This window comes from Montipora foliosa, chromosome 6 (assembly GCF_036669935.1).
Source record: "Montipora foliosa isolate CH-2021 chromosome 6, ASM3666993v2, whole genome shotgun sequence".
NCBI classification, from domain to species: domain Eukaryota; kingdom Metazoa; phylum Cnidaria; class Anthozoa; order Scleractinia; family Acroporidae; genus Montipora; species Montipora foliosa.
The window spans coordinates 44,778,797-44,788,254 of record NC_090874.1 but is presented as its reverse complement, the minus strand read 5'-3'; the positions used below and the strand labels follow the sequence as shown (position 1 = coordinate 44,788,254).

Here is a 9,458-nt window from a genome sequence, read left to right as displayed (position 1 = left end):
GTCCCTGATTAAGTTTTTTTTCCTTATTTGCAAACAACAAAGAAAAGTGTCTAAGTGTCGTCCAAATGGCAACGACCGTTTACGAAACGGAAATTTGCAGCAGCGACAGAAAGTCACGGGTTAACATTTTGTCATTTATTCATAAACCAAAAAGTCTCGATCTGCGATGGTAGGAGGCCCGCCAGTTTTCGGTATTCGGCTGATTTAGCAACAGAACGGGAACGTCAGTGGCGACGGCGCGCACAGAAAAAACACCAATGAGAATTCAGAATAGAATAGACTCCACTCTTTTCTTCTCTATTCTAAATTCTCATTGGTAGTTTTGCTGCGCGCGACGTCGCCACTGACGTTCCCGTTCTGTTGCTAAATCAGCCTATTGTCTATTTTTAGAACAGCTACTGATAGATTTTTGCGAGAACAAAACGTAGCGCCATATGCGCGCGCACGATTTTGCACTGCTCGAGCAAAGCACGAGCAATTCCTCGTGCGGCTATTTGATTGCGGACCAATCAGGAGAGTTGGGTCATTTGGCCCAAATCTGATTGGCCATTATTTGGTGGGACCCGTATTCTAAATTTAGATAATTATCCAATATCAAAAATACCATAATACTCTTTGTTCGTCTCTCCAAAATTTGCCATAAGCATTATTTCCAGTTTCTCTTGGGACCATTGTAAGTTTCAAGAGAAAATAAAAACAATGCTTATGGAAGGTAACTTTTTAAAGAAACTAAATAATAAGAATTTTTTATATTTTTTCAAGGAAATGTGTGAAAGCCAGCTTCTGAACCTTAATATCAGTTGCAATCCTCTTATTGAAAACAAATTGAGATATTTTAAAACCAACTGGTGAACAAGTAAGATAAGAAATATAAAGTGTCTATTTCCTGTTTCTCAAATGGTGATGGGAGTTTGTTTGTTTGTTTTTTTTTTCATAACTGTTTTGAACGGGGAGTTTAACTCGCCTATGAAACAATCACTAGCCTTAAATAGCACTAATTGTCCGTCGAAGGGGCGACTACTTTTTTGATAATATCGTCTTACCGTACCAAGTGCACTTTCAAGAGAAACGAAGAATCAAGAAGAAACAAAATCGATGGTGGGCAGTTTTTGACACTTTGGGAAGAGACATATTATAAAGGAATCGTTTCTTCTGAGGAATGTGTAATACCCAGCTTTTACTTTTAGAATATTTGCAAATCTCTAATTAGAAAAGTAAAAATACAGTTATGAGGGGAGAGGAACGGGTAGGCAAATATCTCATCTCCCCATTTTAAACACATTTTTCTTGTTTGGCCGTTTCTCCCTCCTCCCTGATTTTTCATCTTTCTCCCAGATCAGTACTTTGACGGGTTTATGCGACGAAACTACACTTGCAGTCTAAATTCCTTCTGATATTGTGACTTTATTAAAGAACTTTGCTCTTTGAAGACTTTGAATACCTACACACTACTAAATTCAACATGTAGTATCAGCAGAACTTATACCTTTGAATGATGTACCCTACCTTTGTGGCCTTGCAAAACTAGTAGACCTTGACCAAAAGATCGTGGGGGTTTGCGTAACACAGTGCCAGAAGGTCAATGTTTGAGAGACAGCTTTAATTGCTGAAAAGATCACAACACGGCGCCGTTATCGATGACATGTCGCCGAGAGCGCGATTCCACTATGATGGTCAAAAATAAACTTATTTCTTAAGAATAAGTTGCTGTATTGCTGAACATTTCTGAAAACCTAGCGGAAGCACCAAATCGGAAAGCATTACTTGTTTTATTACTGACCGCCTAAACAGACCTAAACACACATGCAGTGCACAGATGACAGAAAACACTTCGTGCTCACGTTTGCCTTGTCCTGTTCCGAAAGCGAATCATAACTAAACGTTAAGTTGACTCCCGGGAGGGGGGGGGGGGAGGGGGGTACTCCCTTATAAGGCCTTAATGGGGACGTGCGGCCAGCCAGGGTATGTTTTTCGGGATTTTTGTCTTGAACAGGGTATCGAATTTATCATTTTTGTCTTAATCAGGGTAACGATTTACCAATTTTTGTCTTAAACTGGGTTAAATGTCTCAAACAGGGTATCAAAAATCGGAATTCTGTCTTAAAATGGGTAGGAAAATTAGCGATATTTGTCTTAAACAGGGTCAGGGTATGAGGGGCCTTGCCGTACCTCCCCACTCAGGGATATGTCGAGTACCCCCCCCCCCCCCCCGGGAGTTGACTATTAATCTTTTTGCGCACATTTGATATTTGATGACCAGAAAAACCCAGATTATTGTCTCTTTCCATTCCAAAGATCCCCAATGTATCCTTAACACGGAATAAAACGTTTATAGTCCTTATCCCAAGCCCTAGACCTTTTTTTTTTTTTCATAAGACATATATGTTATTTGCCAGTTGGGAGGCCCGTATAGCGAAAAACTGACAGACCCTTAGCTGGTAAATAACTTTTTTTTTTTTTCCCCCTCTCTCTCTTCCTCTTTGAAATCACTTTTTAATTATTGACTGCTCCATTGCCGGATTAGCATGTATGCGCTAGTGGCAATTATTTTGATTAAAAGATAAAGATAAAGACTCCCACCGCGCTTGAAAGCGAATGCAGTACGGTAAGCGACTTACAAACTGAACGTTTCAAATATGTTTTTGTTTGAATGATATTTCCACGCCTCTTGTCTGTTTTGAAACACTTACTTCTGTATGTAAACGGATTCGGTGCCACAAAAAGAAAATTTAAGGTCATTACACAAGCTCTCGTAACCAGTGTTATAGGATTACGCTCTGGCTGGCGGGCAAGATAGAAAAATTCCGCCCGCTCCCAGAGGCAATCAGATCGCAGGATTCGCAGAATTCCGCCCGCTTGCGCACTGAGAAGAAAATGAAAACTTTATCTACAAGGGCCAAAGGGCCCAAGTAAAAAGTGAAAAGGGTTCAGAGCCGGTTAATAACAATCCACTATCAGAACGGAGCGTAAACTAAGCTACAAAGTCCAGATGAGCAAGGCACAAAGTCCAATGAGGAACATACACTAAGAGCATACCATAAATCATAAATCAATAACAATTAACTGTAAATATTAATTACAAGCATACACCAGGTCAACTCCCAAGTATCTGGCTAGAAATTTCCTTCTCACTCTTCCGTCCGGCCGCTCATCAGCCATTTGCTAAGGGCGGCCAGTCTTGCACTTCTCAAGTTGCCTCGATCATGCCCAAAAGGAATTATGGGTAATTGTGTCATTCCACGGATCCTCAGATTCCCATTTCATAGATTTTTTTAAAGTGGCTGGCCACCCAGTCCTACCAGCAAATACAGCATCAACTGAAATATTCAGCTTTCAAAACTTGCCCAAATTGTATCGGTAGGTCTTGGGATTCATCCATAGAAAGGCCAGAGAGACAATTTCACTATCAAAACACTATCCGTAACACGACCAAAAACTTACCCAAAATCCACACGCAAAGCTAACATTCTGAATTTTGGGCAACTGCGAAAAACGGACGGGTGAGACTTATAGATCTGCATCTGGCCTCGGCCTTCCAAAATGAGATCGTGTTTGGCGCGAAGCACAAAAACCTCCCTGACGAATGACTCAAACCGTGAAGGTCCATCACAATAAAAGAGGCCAAAAGAAGGCCGACGGCCATTCCGGAATAATCAAAGTCCCACGACCGGAACAAGCCGTGAGAACTTGAACGGCGTTCACGACGAGATCCACCGGAGGGCAAACCCTGTTATTCTCTCCACTCCAATCCTGGACCAAGGCATCAACACCGGTGCAACCGGGAGAAGAAAACTTGGAGTTGAAACGCGGAAGCAGAGAGTTATAATAGGAGGCTAAACGGTCGATCGCTTGGGGACCCCATTTGGCATCAACCAGTCGAAACACGGTTGATTAACCCGTCGATCGTCCTTGTCAACGAACTAGCTCAAATGATCAGCCCTCCCGTTCAGCCACCTGGGAATCCACTGCTCTACCAAGGCAATACCATGAGAAAAACAAAACAAAAGATGCTCAGAGCCAGAGAAAGATGGACCTTAGAGCTACCAACAGAAACTATCCTGGCGGCACTAAGATTGTGATTAAAAATTTTTACCTTCCTGGGCTACAGGTGCTCAACAAAACAAAGCAAAACATAATAAATGGCTTCACTTCGCGAAAAGTAGAACTTTGACCCAAATCGTCGATTGTTGACCGCTGGCCACAGGGCCGTCGAGGAAGGCGGATAACCCTCCGAAGACTACGTCGCTCGCGTTGGAAAAAACAACAGTGGACGAATCACGGGGAGGCCGAGTGGAGTAAACACTAAACGATTATAGGAAATCAAAACAAAAAATATTATGATCAAACTGATAGCTGGCAAGGGCCAAACAATGAATTAAGCAAAAACGAGACTGTGGGTAGAAGGCGTACACAGACCCGAAGGATGAATACGAATGAACAAGACACTTATATAACCATATGCAAAATACTTGAAACTGCTTAAATACCAGGACACAAACAGCCACCATAATGCACCTAATTAACCGTATAAGATCGTGCAGAAAACAAATATCTGCTAAACTGCGTACCGCAGATATTTTTGCCTACTTACATAAACTTTATTTCATCTCGAATTTCAGAGTAACTGCAAGAGCTAATATCTTTGAGACATTACATTTACAGCTAAAATATGACCCTGATCTTTGAATCGCCACAGAAAACACAAAAGGAACACAGAAGGCAGACCCCTTCAAAATGGAAGTCACGTTTCGACGAATACTTACACGAGCTCTCACGATTTTCCGATTTGGCCTCTAAATCTCAATTACGGCCAAACAGAATATTTTGAAATGGCCAAACAATGAAGAGAGAACTGGGCTAGAGTGAGGTCCGAAAATGAAAGCGCGAAAAGGCCATTCAAAATACCGCAAACACCGGAGCGTACGGGCTCAAAATAGTATTACATACCCAGGGTCTACCCAATTTTCTCTAAATCTAATTGTTTACCGGGTCCTGCGGGGAACAGATCTGTACAGTTTCTTATATTAACATCTATTCAGATCTATTCAGTAAGGCTTTAAAGACTCATGTTACGTTTTTAAGACATACTTCCCCTGTTTGATGAATTCCTCTACGCGCCTGCAAAAGTTAACTCGGCATACTGAGTGCTATTTTTCTCGCCTCTCTCATTGAGTTCCATCTTACATCGCGTTTGAGTGACTTAAATAGCCCCTTTTTTTTCAGCCTCGTTTTAGCTTAAAAGCGAGCGGTTTTCTGGGTTTCTAAGCAAAGAAAGACCTTGGAGCAAAGTTTTTGCTCATGGTTTCGAGCACGCGAAAATGGGACTTGAGGAAAACGAATACTATACATAAAAAAATCGTTTTCTCTACAACGGGAACACTTACTTCGCTGGCTAACCTCGTTTTAAAAGCCACAATCAGCTTTAGACATGATACCAAGGATTTGTGGCTAAATGCTATGATTCCCCTTCAGAATTATGACACCAAGAAAACTGGACAAATCCGGCGATGGGCCTCGAAGCCAACTCTGCAACACAAATTCCTTTCCAGTATACTTTAAGTGAACTGTTTAATCCTAAATCCTGACAATAATCCTTTCACTTTGAAAAAGGATCCAAAAAGATGATGCCAATGTAAAATACAAGTCATACTTGCCGTTGTACCGGATGAAAATGCATATGACTTCATGATACATGAAAGGCTCGAAATGTTAACGCACGCGGTAACATTTGGTACGAGGAAAAACACGTGTTACACAACTCATAGGGCATTTTGAGTGAAACAAACTCTGCTCCCTCTAATTGAATCGCCTCTGAGGTGAAGTAAGCCTTCTTTAGCCGTTTCACGGTGGTTCCTGTCGGTATAGGTGGCCTTTCCCGTCGGGCAAATTTTTCACATCATAACGCTCAGTTGTCTTTTTACACTTCAAAGCACTACAGTCGTTTCCTTTAGCGGGCATTTACACAAGAGTTTGATGACCGCCTCAGGCAAAAGGACCTAAAGTGCGACTCCTGGATGTCTTCCAAGCTCTCGAAAGTTCCTCTCAAACTGACACTTCACTTAATCGACGCAGAAATCGCATGAGCTATTATCTGAAATATGCTCGCTGGAGATCCTTTAATTCTGATGCTCACTTAAGTTTTACCTTTCGTACATAGAAACGAAAATATTTTAAAAAGCCTTCAACATTCCTCTATTATGGGAACACTTTAGTTTGAAAAAGAAATAGGTCAGAGACTGCGAATTGACGGTTTCTTTACAAAAAATTAAACAGTGAGGTGTAGCATGACTCCAGAACACGTGCTAGACATTTAAGAGAGAGTCGCGCTCAGATCCTTTTTGTTAATGAGATACTGGACTCTGATTTTTAATGAGATACTGGACTTAATGATCTAGTGCGTTAAAAACGGGTTTACTACTTTTGGCCAGTAGAAGTTGGATGGAAAACACATTTGAAAGTGAAAGCAAATTTGAGGTCCTCAAATCAAATGGGTTTTCCATTCAACTCGCAGTAGATCATTAATGGTCTTTTTTCAGGTCAGAGTCCAGTCAGTCTCATTAAAAATAGCGATAATTTCTGTTGCGTTATGGAAAAATGTGTCAATGTACTTATGCAGACGCAAACCAGGTGAGCTTGTGTGGGTAGACGAGGTTAAAAAGTCGGGAAGTCTGTACAGAACAGACAAACCACGTAATTCTGATAAATTATGGTAAATGATACCTCCGACAGATATCACTTTCTAGAAAAAAAAATAATAATAGAATACTGCTAGGGTCTTGCCCATTTTTAAAGAAAGATCTTTATTTTAAGGGCCAGCAAAAAGCTATATGAAGGCCAGCCTAAATATAACGAAACAAATATAAAACCGCAGAGTAAATATTCCGTTAAAGTTCCTGTTGGTATTTTTATACGAACAAAATAAAACAATTATTTGCATGAGGCGAGTTTCTGATTTGAATGAATGAACATAAAAATCAAGAAAAACAGTGACATGATCGTTCAGTAGCTTTGAAGCAGACTTGCGTTGATATCGTTATTTACACTCAAAGTATAATTAAAGTCACGGTATTAAGAGTCGATAGTTTCATTTTTCGTGCAAACTTCGCACGAAAACCGGAAATAACAAATGTAAGAGGAAATTGCCATTTATATCAAAAAGGAACAACGAAAGCAAACACTGTGTTTTCTTTATTTCAATCGTTTAGTTTTTTCTTGCAGGTGATATTTCAATTAAGGTATTGTTTAATTGCAGCACGCGATCAAGTCTTTTGTGTGAATTAACATACAGAGACTCTACAGAGAGTAGCGGGAATCGCTAGTCACAAAAAGCAGCTTGTGACGTCACACTGAAGCGGTTTCCGTTTGTCTCAAGTGGCAGTTGATATTTTTCCAATACAGCATTACATTTTCGTTGCATTCAGTTGGCGTTGTATTTCTCCTCGGCAAAAGATTGACATTCCCTTGAGATTATTCCTTGGCAGGTCAAGGATAAGGCAAGGTTTTTTTAAGAGCTAGAAATGCGGATAAATCTCGGCGACAAGGAGTTGTTTAGAAAAGGTAAGCTGAAGTCGCGTCTTTGGGGCGATTGGCAGACTGTAGTGGTGACATGGTGACATGTAGCTTAAATTTTTTGGGAATCAAGCTACGATTTGGACATCTTGATCTGCAAAAGCAACTGTAAAGCTGTTTCCAAAGTCGTGGCTGTATTCCTTAGGTAACTTGTGTTGTGTTGACTCATTGCGTACAAAAGCTATCAAAATTTTCGCGGTGCGAAATCACTAAAAGCTAAGTTGTTGTTCATTAATTTTGATCCCAATGCTCGTATCTAGTTACTAGAAGAGAATTTGTTATAATCGATTGATTTTTAGGCCTGCTTATTCGGTTTCTTGAGCCAAGGGTTAAATGAAACGTGGCTACTATCGAAATCACAAGCGCTTTTAACGAAGTTAATAGCTAGATCAGAGTGAGTCGGATTTCGCGGTCGCCCTTGTTTTAGTTAGAACACATGTGGTTGATAATGCTTAATGAAAATTCTTTTCAATAAATGCTTGCGGCGACTTATCAGATCATGGAGCTAAATGTTAAGAAGTAGACCGAATATTGTTTGCGGCGACAAGGCTTTTCTCCAGAGAAAGAAGTGCAGATACTGTTTTGCTTGCGAACTGGGTCGGTCAGAAAGTTAAATTTAGATAATTATATCATACGCCCGCTTTACATGTCTAGAGAATATTATCACGTTTCGGCATTTAATTGGGGTCTGTTATACTTATACTCAGTTTTTTTTTATCAGGGTTTAGTTTTGACTTACATTTGTAATGATACGTTTAGATGCTACTGCGAAAGACAAAAGAAGGAACTCGTTTGTAAACCGTAGATCATTAATAGTTCAGTCACGCCTCATAACAGGAAATGGAGCACCCTCGAGCTCTGCCTCTCTTCGCTATTGTTAACGAGATCCGAGAAAATGTTAAATGAGTTGTTAACTTTGGTCGACCTCCTTCATTGTGTTTTATAACATCTATAAATGTTCTCTTTTTGCTGGACATTTGGATTACTTAGTTAGATTTCACGGTGGCTCGCTTGCAGAACGAATTTCTTGTGTACTTTATGTTCGCAATGAGAAAGTTTTTGTCATCCAGTAAGATTATATGCTATCGCGTCTTTGTTTTTTTTCAAGCACTTGTGGGTTATGCTTCAATAGTTTTGCGAAGTCCCTTAACTGCAGGCGTTGTGTTATGCAAATTTTGTTGCTTCAAGATTATTCCTCCTATGCTTGGGGTGGCTTTATTTTTGTGTTCTCAGTGATTGCTCCATATGCTTGAAGCGAAGCATTCCAAATATGGAGTATTAACACAGGAAATCCACCTCTTCGGAGGGTGTGCAGCTTATCATCGAATTTCTCTCCTGCTAAAAGCTAACTACACTTGAAACTGTCAACTTGGAACATGACAGGGATTTTTTAACATCATCAACCATTTTTATTTAGCTTGAGATGTATACATTTTTTTCAATTTTCATCTCAACTAGTTTAAAGAAGAGTTTCTAATTTCCTTAAAACAAATTCATGAAAGGTCCTGAAGCTACATGTAGCTTTGCTGTAAAAAAAGCCGAAGCCATTGATGATAGTGGAATTTCTTTTTGTTAATCCAAAATAAACTCTTGAAATGTAAATGTAAACATGCTAACACTGATATATGAAGCACTTGGATTGAAGATTTCAGGTAACATTTACCAAGCTTTCAATTCCATTTCGACATGAAAATTCCATGTAAAACTTTCTGGAGAGGAGGCAGTGAAAGTTCTTCTGAACTGAGCATTCATTCAATGATGGTAAATACATGTAAATAAATGTGTTTGGAAAAAAGTCAATAATAGGTGTCATTTTTGGTGTCCATTTTTGGGAAAAATTAATTACAGGTGATGCATCTGTCTGTTCAAACAGTCCGAAATGTTTGTGT

At 39.9% G+C, this 9,458-nt stretch overlaps 1 protein-coding gene across 3 annotated transcripts in view; it reads left to right on the top strand.

The window, feature by feature from the left end:
- The first annotated feature begins 7,343 nt into the window (after positions 1-7,343).
- LOC138007471 (uncharacterized) overlaps positions 7,344-9,458 on the top strand; it is a 42,017-nt gene continuing 39,902 nt past the window's right edge. Inside the window, exon 1 of one of the 3 annotated variants that reach the window (XM_068854407.1) lies at positions 7,344-7,557. The gene's annotated coding sequence lies outside the window, so the exon portion shown is untranslated. Of the gene's footprint in view, positions 7,558-7,603; positions 7,715-9,458 lie in introns of those variants that run through there. The other 2 variants (XM_068854411.1, XM_068854410.1) reach the window with 2 other exon arrangements.